Below are 13,638 nucleotides of genomic sequence, written 5' to 3'. Positions count from 1 at the left end.
ACTGAGGGCCACAGATGAGAGACAAGGGGAGGAGTAAAAGAACTAGGTTGAAAAAGCAGAGGATTGGATGAGGGTGAGCCTGAGCACAGAGTCTAATGTAGCGTGCTCCCTGAATCTAGATCACTGAACACACCAGTGTTTCTTCAATAATTCCTTGTAGCAGAAATGGGCACCCTGGTTTCACTTTAACGTGGCTGTCTCAGTTTTGGCAGTGGAGCATTCAAAATACTAATGTCACAACTAGCCGGGTCACAGAGGTAAGACTTCAGATTTCGACTTGAAGACAAAAAATGTTACACAATGAGGTGAAGCAACAACTCAATAAAGAGGCAAAGGCCCTCCCCTTCCAGTGGACCACAATGGGACCTTATTTTGGAGAAAATATGTATGGTAGTAAACTGGGAAAGACACATTTTGATTACCTTTACAATTACACATATGATGTTTTTCAATTTAAAATATAATTTTGTTAAGAAAGCCACAAGTATAAATCTGTGGAAAAACTGAATTTGAAAGAATACGTTCCCCTCAGTTGCGTAAGTGACGTCTTGCTGAAGCGTGCATGTGTGTCCAGGAAGTAGAGTGGATAGTCCACTAATTGGAAAGGTTGATCCCAAGTTCCTCCAGTCTGCATGTTGAAGTGTCCCTGCTTCCAACGTGTGAATGTGTGAGCAGATGGCACCTTCCATAGCAGCCTCTGCCATCAGTGTATGAATGTGTGAATGTGGCAAAGTAATGTAAAAGCGCTTCGAGTGGTTGGAAGACTAGAAAGGCGCTATATAAGTACAAGTCCCTTTACCACTACCATCCATAATTCTTCTGAATAACGTCCCATGGGTCCACTGGTAGATAGACTTCACCTCTCTATGGTGGGAAGGGGGGAGAAATATCAGTTAGCTAGTTTCATTAAATAAGCTTTTAATCCTCGAATATGTGGTAAGATTTTTTTAAATTCACAGTACATACTGCATGCTGTACACTGCATCCTTCTGTAGTATATAGTATGAAATGGTTACATTTAAATACGACTTATTCTATTGTACACCATGCAAGGCACTGGACAAAAAATAAAATAAACTTGACTTGATAAAAATAAAAAATCATGCCACTATTGCAACATTTTTGTAAAATGCAACTTATGAACTTGTTGTTTGTTTACTTTATGCTTTCATTTATATTTCCATCGTATAAACCCAGGGACAACAGATTGGAATGAGCTATAGCTTGGGAAATACATTTATTTGCCCCATGTCGCTGTTGATGTCAAATTGATATCCCTGTCAGTCTGTGAGTGTGGCTGCTAGCTCATGAGTTCGTCAACAGCCATTGTGGAGCTTTTTAACTCGGAAAAGGCAGATAACCACAAGTTGCCGTTAATGGCTGACGTATACCTCCGAGGAAAAGTGAGGGCCAGCGGCTAGCTGTCACTCAAGAGGCCACGCCCCCAATCATTAATAAACTTTAACCTCCAATAAAATAAAAATTAGCCTGGTACAAAAAGAATCACCCACCTCAGTGTTGTCATGGCGATATGACCTAAACATACATACTAAAATGTTTTTTTTGTACCAGGCCTTAAATAAGTTTAATTATGTGTAAAAACGGCCTGTTTAACATGGGGGTCAATGAGAGACTGCTCTTTTATGAAACCTGCCCCTAGTGGCCACTTGACAAACTGCAAATTTTTGGCACTTCTGTATTGGATCAACCAGGAAGTGGTTGGGGCTTGTTTAGGAGCTGTTAAGCCATCAATCTTTTTATGCCGTCTGGTCACCTGCCAAGTGTATACACCCGACCCGACATGACGGTGCAAAAATGGTGGACCCCATAGAATCCCCCACAATCAAACATATCAATATTTAATTCCATGTCTGTCAATAGATCCTCCTAAATCAAACACTACACCTTTTAGATTGGGAGGCTAACGACAATCCTAGAGTTTGCTTAATGCAAACTTAATGGAATATTGTCTGTAGATTTTATTAGAGAAAAAATAGACATATGTGTTTTTTATGTCGACTGAGATAAATTATGATGGATAACATGATGAAAAAGATCTATGGCAAATAAAATCTCACATTTGAATACAGGCTTATACTAATAGTATAAAATCTTGGTTTATATTAAGATTTTCTGTAAAAAACAACAGTACCAGTATGCATATTCAGAATGAAGCAACAACCCTCAACGGCAAACCTCTCAGCCTGTCTAACTGTAAACGTGTGAAGCCCCATGAATATGAAGCAGGAGGATTGATAAGACACAAAAGCAGCCTCTCTTGGGTAAGTGAAGGAGCGTTCCTATAGGACCTGGAGGTCTATAGGGCAGGCTGGCTGGGAATATGCGGGCTAGACGGCCGACTTGCTTGTAACACAAGGTCCCTACACAGAATTAAGTACGCTCCGCTGGACCCGAGTACGCGTCTTGTCCCCGCCCCCCTTTCGACAAGGCACAGCATCCATCCTCACGCTCTCACACGCTGCATGTTCCCCATCACAAACCAAGAGCGGCGGCTTTTGGCTGAGCCGATGGAGTAGTAGTACTAGTAGTAGTGGGAGAGCTCACGGGTTCCTGTCGCCCCTTTCGCCTCCTTTTTTGTTGTCTTTAATGGATTCGCCCTTTCTCTGGATTACTGCTTCATCCCATCGCGGTAAGTGTGTGTGATGCCCGCAGATGCCGTGGGGGGAGAACTAAGAGGAAACGGAACTGTGCAGCTATTGTCTGTTGCTGAGGCAAGTTCGGACCTTAATCAAGTCACAACGCGGGGGTCTCGTTAGATAAAAACGAATCAAAGCTCCGGATCCAAACGTTTCAGTGCGTAATGGGTGGAGAATAGTGTTTTAATGATTGTAAAGAATCGATATCGGTATTTCAACAGACACCTGTCTTTGCCAGCAACAGTGACCGCCCTCCAGGGCTTATTTACGCCCCTACAAATATGCGTTTTTGCAAAAAAAAATGCGTTTCAGTGGTGCGCGTTCCACCTTTTTATGGAAGAAAAACAAACATTTGGGCAAATTGCTTCGCCTTCGTTGCCGAGCAAAATGTGTCTTCACAGTCCAGCAAGACAAATTCGGCCCATCTCCCCGCCCCCCAACATCACAGGGTGGCTATTCCTCCACAACCAGACCCCCCCCCCACCCCCCATAGACATGCACGGCGCAGTTGATGTCTTTCAGATTACAGAAAAGACTGAAATCCCACGCTTGTTGAGATTGATAGTACAGGGCAATTAATTCAGTGCAGCGCGTGTCACCATCCTCCCCTGATTGCTTCTAGTATAGTCATATTCATAAAACGGCTCTGTGGATGAGCAGGCTCGGCCTCATAGCTTGAATATGAGATCTGAACCCTCATCTTCTAATAGTGCTCCTTACACAATTTCTGATTTAAAGGATGTGGTAGATGTCTGTCCCGTGTTCTGTATTCTGGCTAAAAATATATGAGGCATGTGGGCTATTTGACTGTAGGTAAAGGCTGTGGATACGATAAAACAATATAGTTAAAATCTGGACTAAATAACAAAATGAGTCAAATGATTTACAGTTGAGAGGCATTGCGGATGAGCTGAATTGCTCAGCAGACAGTGACCAAATGGTTACTAGACCCTCAATTTATAAAATAAGTCAATGTTGACCATATCTCTTGTCTAAAAAAAGTGCTGCTTGTTTTGAATCACTTTCTCTGTAATGTTGGATAGTATTCCCTATCTGCTTACATTCATACTAGTGGGGGTTTATATTGCTTTTGAATCTCCCTAACTGCCTGCCTGTGTGTGTGCATGCATGGTCCCATCTGTATTGAATATTTCTTGTCCCTTGGCTAAGCACTGCAAGTAAAATAGTATCACCCGCCCAGAGAGGCACATATTCCTACCAGCTATTTGTAGCGGGCACCTGTGAATTTTTTTTGTATTTTGCTGTTTGTGTTTATATTTGACAGGTGTATTTATGCTCGCTCCCTGTAGAATAGCAGGCAAGGGATGTTATTCAGCGGATAGATGGCAGGTGGCTGGGCATCAGGTGAGGCTTTCCTTGGCTGTCAGCAGGGCCTGGCAAATTCATGAAACCTTTTGGCATAAACCCACCGTTTATTTAGTCTCTCTCTGTGTGTGTGTGTGTGTGTGTGTGTGTGTGTGTGTGTGTGTGTGTGTGTGTGTGTGTGTGTGTGTGTGTGTGTATGTGTGTGTGTGTGTGTGTGTGTGTGTGTGTGTGTGTGTGTGTGTGTGTGTGTGTGTGTGTTGTATAGGTTTGAGTATGCCAATGCATCTTGAATATTAGTGAATGCACACAGCAGTGCATGTTTAAAATGTCCCATTACATACACAGAAGGCATTGTTTTGCTGCAGGGCACATGTGTGGTTGCCTTTCCTTGAAAGGTTATGTTACCTTTAACCAATCAAAAAGCACTACAGGCTGAGGTCCCAGCGACATCATCATGCTCAGCAATGATAAACTGACGTGTCCTGTGACATCAGCTGCAGCAGCTTCAAGTATTCTGATGTGCAGTCTCGGTGTCTTGCGTCAACACTTTACATTTAACTGATCGTGATTGTTACCATCCTTTCTTCATTAGACTCATTGGTGTTATTATTGCGATAATTAAGTCAAAATTAATAATTTTTTTAGCTTGAAACAATCTATTTTCTATTTTTTTGTGCCAGTTTTGGTTACATTTTAGGTATTTCATCATTGTTAGTTTTAGTCTAGTTTTGTTTAACAATTATTTTTGTTTCAGTTCATGCAAATTCATGACGGCTCTAATGTTGGTTTATTGGTACATTTTGGATATTAAGTTGTTTGAATTTGTGGTAAAATTCTTACTAGGGCTATCGCAGTCCCCATCTTCGGTGTGAACTGGCTCCATTTATCTGTTTGTACAACTAAGTGTCCTTTTCCCCATTTTTTTCATTATCATTCAGGTCCGTTTTGATTTATTGCTTCATTTTGGTCCTGGAAAGACATAAATTAATATTTCATATTGTAGTTTCCTTTTAAAAATGGGCGATTTGCAATCCTTGTGCTTGTGTTTGAATTGGAATCTGCCACATTTAGCCCCCGTAGACCCAGCTTTTAGAATAAAGTTGTGAATCACGTGCATATTATCATGCTACACTTGCAAATGAAAGACAAGGAGACGGTTGACATGGGATTTGTCAAAATAAAATCGTGTATGATTAGCCTACCGCTTCGCATCACGAGTGATAAATCAAAACATACAAGTGAAATGCAACATATGCCTTCTGGACAGCAGTGAGGGAGTGTTCAGGGATATGCACAAACAAATCACTTCTGGCTGTTTTCAATAAAACGTTTCAGTTATTTCTTGCTGCCTTTTGGACCACACAAAGCTGCTATAGTGCTCTTAACACGTGGCAAAAATAAAATCATAATAGTGACAAGGTGCCGTTCTGAAATGTGTTACAAATTACAATAATCACAGGGAGACACCAGCCGATGCCTTCTGTTAAAAACAACACCAGGCGGACAGATAGAAAGTAGCAGCAGGAAGCATTGACCTCTGAACTCACGTCTGATGTCTAACTCCTCCTCCACTCCCACACTAGAGACTGACTATTGATCATGTGCACGCATACACACACACCACCACACACATTAAACCCTTTCCATGGTCTATTGATAGCAGGTATTTGATTACCACAAGATGTGGGGGCAGTGTTATTAGAGCAGTGGGGGTGTCCTGATTTGGCAGTTTATCTGTCACTACGATGTCTCCGGGGAATCCTTAGCCCTGAGGTGAGATAAGGCCTGCCTCTGGAGACTGAGCCTCTCCCTTTATCTATAAGGAGGTCTGATACATACAGGTGATATGGTTTCAGAGAGGAACAGGAAGAATGGAAGCACTGGCAGCACTTCATGAATATTTTTGCTCGGTGTGCCAGAAGCCATACAATAGAATAAGTAAGTAAGTAAAGCTTTATTTATATAGAACTTTTTAAAAAGCACAGTTGCAACATGCTTGACACCAGACATGAAAATCTTATTGAAAAAGTAAAAAAAACGAAATTCAAATTATAATCTACAGCACAATGAAAGACAGACAAAATGAAAAACAAAACAAAACACGAGACAGGGATGAGGACCGAGGTTATCAAGAGGCTTGCCTATAAAGATGGGTTTTAAGAAGAGCGGCAGCTAATGTGGCTAAACATCTTTATTTACAAGGACGCTTGATTAATTTGAGTGGAAAGTGGTACACGGTTGGCGCGAGTACACAAATACGCCCAGTATTTGTAGCATGTCAGAATGCAGCGCAAGCTTCTCAGACGAGACGAGACTTGTGTATATAATTAGTTTGAATGGGAGCTAATAGAGAAATTGCAGACAACTGTTGGCTGAGAGCCCCAAGTTGTTGTTTTTTTTGTTTAGAACATTGTAATTGGTAATTATATTAAGGAGTGATTTGAGATTTCTAATTTACTTATTTAGGAAAAATAGATAACAGATCAGAAGTTTAGTGAAGAGAGTCCCATGGTAATGTTAATTTTTAATGAATGTAGGCAACTTGAATTCATATTAATTAGGATTTAAAAATCAAACCCCTTACCTTTGCTGGACCCGCTGAGCTATTCTGGACACGTATGTGGTGATGGCACTGACGAGCAAGAGAAGGAAAGAGTGAAGTCTTTTGTCTTCTAATGTTCTCAAAGACAAGTTTTAGATGTGGCACGATTGTATTTAGATACTTGTGTTGTGTACCTTACATTACATTAATTTATGTGACCCTTTTATACAAAGACAATAAGTGCATTCAAACATGAATAGACTATCACAAAATTGCAAGAGTCATGCAGGTACATACAATTCATCAAATTAGCATAACTTAAACTAAACTAAATTTTCTTTGGACGAGATGCAGTCTGAACAGGTGAGTTATCATTCTGCGTTGTGTAGCGCTTTAGTGGGCAGCTCTTTCCACTGTTGGGGAGCCAGGACAGCAAACAGTCAGGATTTTGTTGAGCAGTAGCTAGACCCCCCTCGTAGCGGAGGAAGTAGAGATCTGTTTGGCATTAGTAGAGCACAGCGGAAGGGCTGGGGTGTAAGTTTTGACCGTGTTCTGTATGTAGGAAGGACCTGAGCCATTTACAGCACTGTAGGCAAGTCCCAGTGTCTTGAATACAATTCAAGCCAGCGGAGCAGTGTAGTGTGGGATAACTTGTGTTGGTTAAAGACCAGCCAGGCTTCTGCATTCTGGATGAGCTGCAGATATCGGATGGGGTATGCAGACAGACCAGCTAGGGGGGAGATGCAGTAGTTTAGACACAAGAAGATCCTGGAACAAGACCTGCGGCACCTTCTGGGTTAGGCACAGACACATCCTCCTAAAGTTGTCCATCACGAATCAATAGAAACCTGGTTGGGCAGCGAGTCATAAAGTATCATCCCCGGGTTCCTTGCAGTCTGAGTTCTGGATGTTGATGGAGAGGTTGTGGATGGGAGATGTCTTTCCTGGAAGGAAGAGCAGCTCAGTCTTGGCCAGACTAAGCTTCAGGTGGTGTGTCGACATCCATTGAGAGATGTCAGCCACACACGCAGAGATTTAAACTTCCACCTGAATGTCAGACGGTGGAAAGGACAAAATTATTGTATATGTAAAAGTCAATAAAAAGACCCAAATGGCCAAGATTAGAAGCACATGCGCAGTTAAGTGAGGCAAATACCTGTGGCGTTATGAATCTGGGAATATAGAGACATGAGAGGAAAGAGGAGAGAGCCTTGAGGGAAATAACAGAAATAACCTGGTTAGTTGTGAGATGTCACACAAACACACAGACAGTCCCCACACACGGTGGATGCATGAGGTAGCTACCGCTAATGTTTGCACAGTTGATACAGTTACACAATTTATTTTTGAGATAATAAACAAAATTTGCCAGTGGTGGAAGAAGTACACAGATCCAGTTCAATAGTGTACAAATACTCCTAAGTACAGAAGTATTATGAATCTTAAAGGATCAAAAGTAAAAGTACTGTTGCCCAGTGGTTTAAATCTAGAGGTCAGACCTCTCCAAACATTCACAAGATGCATCTGCAGAGTCCTGAGATTATTCATGTGAATTATTATTAATTCCATGCATCCATGAGAACTCTTCCTTCTGTGCGGTGATATGTTTGGCAGGTGTAATTTAGTAGAAAAAAAATGTTCCTACATGAAACTGCACACAACCAGGTCTGTGGATTATCTTGAGTAAGTGGGTCATGATTTCTGGAAAGAGTCATGGTTGTTGACTTTTTCGAATGTCATTTTTTTTGGTGCTTTGAGCACACGAGTCGAGTGCCATCTATTTCCATTACATTGGGGAGAAGGCAGACATCTCTACGTCAGATATCTCAAACACTGGGCAACTCACTCCAAAACAATCACGGTTAAGAGGAAAAATATGTATTTTGATTTTGGAGTGAACTATCCCTTTAAGTATAGTCTGTGAGTAGGCTCTTGAATCATTCCAAATGGGTTGCTTCTAGTTCAGATAGAGCTGAGTCAAACTCTCCTTGTAAAATATTCTATCTGAACAATACCTGCTTCAGTAAACTACAGTGAGTAATGGTGAAACTCCATGGACTCCATAAGTGGCATACCATGGCTCTCACGGGATGCCTGCAACCAATTGAAGAGGCTCAGATCTTTTCCAATTCTGCGTGCCACCTCCATATGCTGTACCTTCGTTCCACATGTAGTTTAACTGTAAATGAGTGAATATTCTATTTAATGCTATGCTAAAAAGACTATGAAGTGTCTATAAGGCTTTTAATTCCAATTTACTTGTCATGTATTTGTTACCATGCTCTGTACTGCAGACACATTTCATTCTGAACCAAAATAAATGTTGAGGTTTGAGCCCAAGTCATTGCTGCAGTTAAGGTGGTAGATGTTGATTCCATAACTTTATTTTTCTGGCGATTTAGTGATTAGTGAAGTTGTCTGCAGTTGTTTGGTGGTGGTCATATCATCAAAAGTAGCCTTTAGCTGGTTGTATAATGCGTATTTGGGTATTGGGGGACGGTGTGTGAGAGCTGTGTGAATGCAAACCCAACCCACTTTTTTTATTCAGCATTTCAAGTACAGCTCCTTTAAGAAGACAGTTGCAAGCCTTTCTACATATCTTCACCTACATATTACGTTTGATTAAAAGACTGATGAGAAGCCATACTAGCATGATATTGTGAAATCTCATAGGGGAAATACTTCTTTATCTCCAGCTGAGCTAGGAGGACGGTGCTGTGATGGTTCTGATGGTTGGGTTGAAAAATAGCTGAATACTCAGAGATCAAGAGCTTGTTTGATCTAAATATAGACCACAATCTGGAGATGTTACAAGGCAGCATGACAAAAAAACTTGCCCAGCATCATTCAGCATTCAACACACGGAATAGAAACACACACATACACACACGCGCACAGAAGCCTTGGAGGACTTGTTGAAATGCATTTTTTTTCCAACATTCATACATATGCAAATTTACCTGAAGCACTTGCAGTTGTTTACTAATGATATTTATTGGAATGCAAAGCAACGACCACCATTCCTGCAGAATTAATTCAATGTATTAGCTTAACCAGAACTGTTTCTTTTAAATATGAATATACAGAGTTGCATTTAGAAGAAATACAATAATATACAATCTAATTTAGCCTTAAGCGTCCCTGTGAAGAATCATTAAGGTCTCACTGTCCGTACTGTGTTAATCCAGTAGCAGAATATTCAGTGGTGATAATGAAGTAGGTGATAATGAAATTATCTGTTTTTTTGTACACTTGAGAGGTAAAAAAGCAGAGAGAGGAATGACACTAAGGCACAAATGATCAGAACTGTGGCAATGAGCTAAAATGAGCTTCAGGGAAAAATGTCAGTATCCTCAGTAAGATAAAAACATGAAGGTGAAACTTCTGCTGTATATTGCTGCCAGATGTGCAGAAGTTTCTGTCAGAAAGAAAGATTTCAATAGCATTTCCTCACAATCAAGTGATACTAACCTTCATTGTGGTTAGCATTGTTTTCATTATATATGTGAGAAACAATAATTCTACATGTGAAGACACACAACAGGTTTCGATCATATATGTTTTTAAAACCAAAGGTTCTTGGAGAGATTTTATGGGGTTTTCACACCAACAGTACATTTGCTCTGGTCCAAATCTGTTGATGAGTTTATAGCCTTGGTACATTTTCTTCTTTGTCTGGGTTCTTTTCACACAGAGAAAAATCTGAGCGAACCAAAATGAATCAATCCAAACCATGTGAGACATTTCACTATGCTTATTGGTCAGATGTGCCTGGAGCGGGAGCAAGAAAAAAAAATACAGGATGCATTTTGGCTGCTGGTTTGACCACTGAGATGCAAATGACGTTGAGCTTGACAGCAGTATATTTCTGTGAGAGAAACAGTGCTATGCTATTCTCCAGCTAGCTGCTACTACCACTACGCAAGCTGCTTAAGCTCGCATGCTAGGCAGTATTGTATGTTGCTAAGCACACCTGGCTACAGAAGCTGTTATCTTAAACCCTCAAAGTACAATCTGGCAGGTGGGTCGGATCGAGGTTGAGTTTGTTTGTCAGTTTGTTTGTAACCAGAATGAGACCAACTCCTCAAGGTGGCTTCAGGGTTCAATTCAACCAAACTAAATAAGACAGGCATGAAAATGCTCTACAAGAGCATGCTAGTGATTTGGCATTACCACACTTCTATAACGTTGACAGAAGAGAAAGACAAAGAAAATGCAAATTGATGCAGCAGAACCAGAAATATTGTTTTTATTCCACACATTCTTCTACCCTGTCAAAACCTGGTGCCTAAATTACCAACAAAACAACTCAGTTGCTAACAGTTTAGTCTGAGATTTGGGTGTGTTTTGACGAGGAAGAATGATGAAATGATGTGATGATGTTGGGCTGACTAGTGTAACTCCCTCCTGGCTGGTCTCCCTACCTGTGCCATCCGACCTCTGCAGCTCATCCTGAATGCAGCGCCTCGACTGGTCTTCAACCTACCTAAGTTCTCTCACACTACACGCTCCTCCGCTCCCTTCACTGGCTTCCTGTAGCTGCTCACATCCGTATCAAGACACTTCAATAAGCACTTGCTTATTGTGCTACTAACGGATCAGACCCAGCTCACATCCAGGACATGATTAAACCGTACACCCCAGCCCGCTCTCTCCGCTCTGGATCGGCAAATCGGCTTGCCGCTACCTCACTGTGAGGAACACCCGAGTCACTCAACTAAGTCATGACCGTTTGTTGTCCTGTCTCCTAAATGGTGGAACGAGCTCCCCAACGACATTCGGAAGGCAGACAATCTACAAATCTTCTGCCACAGGCCACAAAACGCATTTCTTTTGACTGCACCTATATGCACTTATATATGCACTTATATGTAGCACTCAATAGATCAGCTTATTTTAAGCTAACTTAATTAATAACCTGCTCTTCTTGTTTGTACCCTAATTGTTGAATGCACTTATTGGAAGTCACTTTGGACAAAAGCGTCACCTGAATGAAATGTAATGTTATAATGAAATCTCTGGTTCTCCTGCATCAATTTAGCTTTTTTTTTTTTCAAATCTTACTGGCTACAAGGACACAATCCCTCCCTGGCTTCCCACACTTGAACACTGCAGTGCCAATTAATTGTGTTTGTTGGAATGCACGACCAATTCAAGGGCTTGAACCTGCATGTCTCGGTGGGAATGAATGAGTGCTTTGCTTCTATACCATCTGTGTGTTAATGCAGCGAGATAATGAGATTTGGTTGCAAATGCTGAAGTTGTTGAATATCTTCAGTAAGGTAAAAGCTCAGTATCACTCTGATGAAAGTGAATTAAAAGTCAAAGTGGGGTTCTTTGAGTCATATTTTCTTTATTGTTATTATAGTTTTTGTCAATAGTCAGTCAGTCTCAGGGCATTTTTTAATCATGCATTTGTAACATATCATGGGGATTGCAATGGCAATTTAATCTCATGTTGTTTGTATAGTGAATATAGTATAGTGAACTAAATTAAATATAATCTACAATATGAGTATCTGTAGTGTGAAACAGCATGGGTATTTCGAATCCATATACTGTATATGAATTCTAAATATAACTTTCCATATGTGCATGTAGTAGGTGTGATTTGTGGAGGCTCCAAGAACTGTGGCCGCCAGTAAGAAGAGAAACCATATATTAAGATTTTGCCTCTTGCTGAAAGCAACAAGCAGAAAGTCCCAAAAGAGGTAGCAAAAGTTATTCTCCCCCCAAATGAACCACCTTATTGAACATGATTCATGCCTCACTTAATTTTCTCTTCCTCCTCAATTTTTCTTTCTCATGTATTTTCTGCTTCTCACTCTTTCATTCCTTTCGCTCTATCTGTATATGTATGATAGAGTGAGCGAATTTGGAATGATGCTTTTAAAGAAAGTAGCACAAATGTATTGAATGTGCATTAGCAGAGGTTGTATTAATTTGTCAACAAATTTAAATACAATACAAACGTATTATTATTGTTTTCCACAGAATTTTTTTATTTCCAACTGTTTAGAAAGCCACAAGGGAAGTATTTAAGAGGACTATATATAGCAACAAAGATGCTCTGTTGGCAAGAGTGGCAGCTATGGGACAGCTCTGTGTTTGTGTGAGTGTGTGTTCACAGCACAGTGGGCAGATGAGGTGTTCACAATGAGATGTTAACACTTTGTTGGGTTGAAAATTAGCCTTTTCCTCAGTTCTGATTTCAGGAAGACGCCTTATGGAAAAGGCGATTTATGGTCTATGAGGGTTGTATAATAAATGGGAAAATAACTCTTTCGTGACATCAGGAGCATTTTCAGCACAGTGACACAGAAACAATAGTTTGGACACAGACTGGTTTGCTGAGTTGGTGTGTTTCTAAGCAAAAGATGCTGGTATTGATGCGAAAAGAAGAATAAGCTCTAAATAGCCTCAATTAAGTTACTGTAACTTTGTGTAGCACTGGTTAGTAAGGTTCAGTCACAAGGAGTTAGTGCGTTCACATGCAGTTTAAAAACCTGATTATATTCAAGTTAAGGTAATACTCCGGTTTATCAAACGCCAAAATATGGTAGGTTCGTATGTTTGCGCATGCTCTGTAGGTTATAACCGCCTTTCCCCACTCCATGGCAGTTGTTTTTGACCCGGAAATAGAAGAGATCAGAAGCAATGGCGCCGAAAAAAAACAACAACGCAAGCTTTAACTTTAAACCGACTGAAGACTTTGCCATGGCAATTAACGTTACCACCAAGTCCCTTTCCAAGATATAGTTATATATAGTTATAGTAGTTATGATTTTACCATACTCAGGTTACTTCTGTGCATGTTAACACACTGACTGTCATCAGGTCATTTTTGGCATCATAAAAAATATTTAGTATGAAAATAATTTGCTTTCTCATGTTTTTCCATTAAATATATGGCTACAGCCAGCAGTCAGATAGTTTAGCTAGCTTAGTTAGCTTATCTCTAGCTAAGATAAGCTAACTGGCTGCTGGTTGTATCTTAATACTTTTTCTAAGGTGAGTGGTATCGATCTTGTCATCTAACTCTCAGCAAGAAAGCAAAAAAACGTAATTCCCCAAATTAACTACAAGGTGACCTCAAATATACACAGTTTTTAG

The 13,638-nt window shown here is 40.5% G+C and overlaps 1 protein-coding gene across 1 annotated transcript in view; it reads left to right on the top strand.

Annotated features, from left to right (window-relative positions):
- Window positions 1–2,508: 2,508 nt before the first annotated feature.
- Window positions 2,509–13,638, top strand: part of plppr1 (phospholipid phosphatase related 1) — a gene marked incomplete at its 3' end in the record, with an annotated part of 55,817 nt that continues 44,687 nt past the window's right edge. Inside the window, exon 1 of the mRNA XM_083929243.1 lies at window positions 2,509–2,650. The remainder of the gene's footprint in view (window positions 2,651–13,638) is intronic.

The sequence above is a fragment of the Echiichthys vipera genome (genome assembly GCF_963691815.1).
Source record: "Echiichthys vipera genome assembly, chromosome: 16".
NCBI lineage: Eukaryota > Metazoa > Chordata > Actinopteri > Perciformes > Trachinidae > Echiichthys > Echiichthys vipera.
Note: the sequence above shows the minus strand (reverse complement) of the source record. Positions and strands in the feature narration are given on the sequence as shown.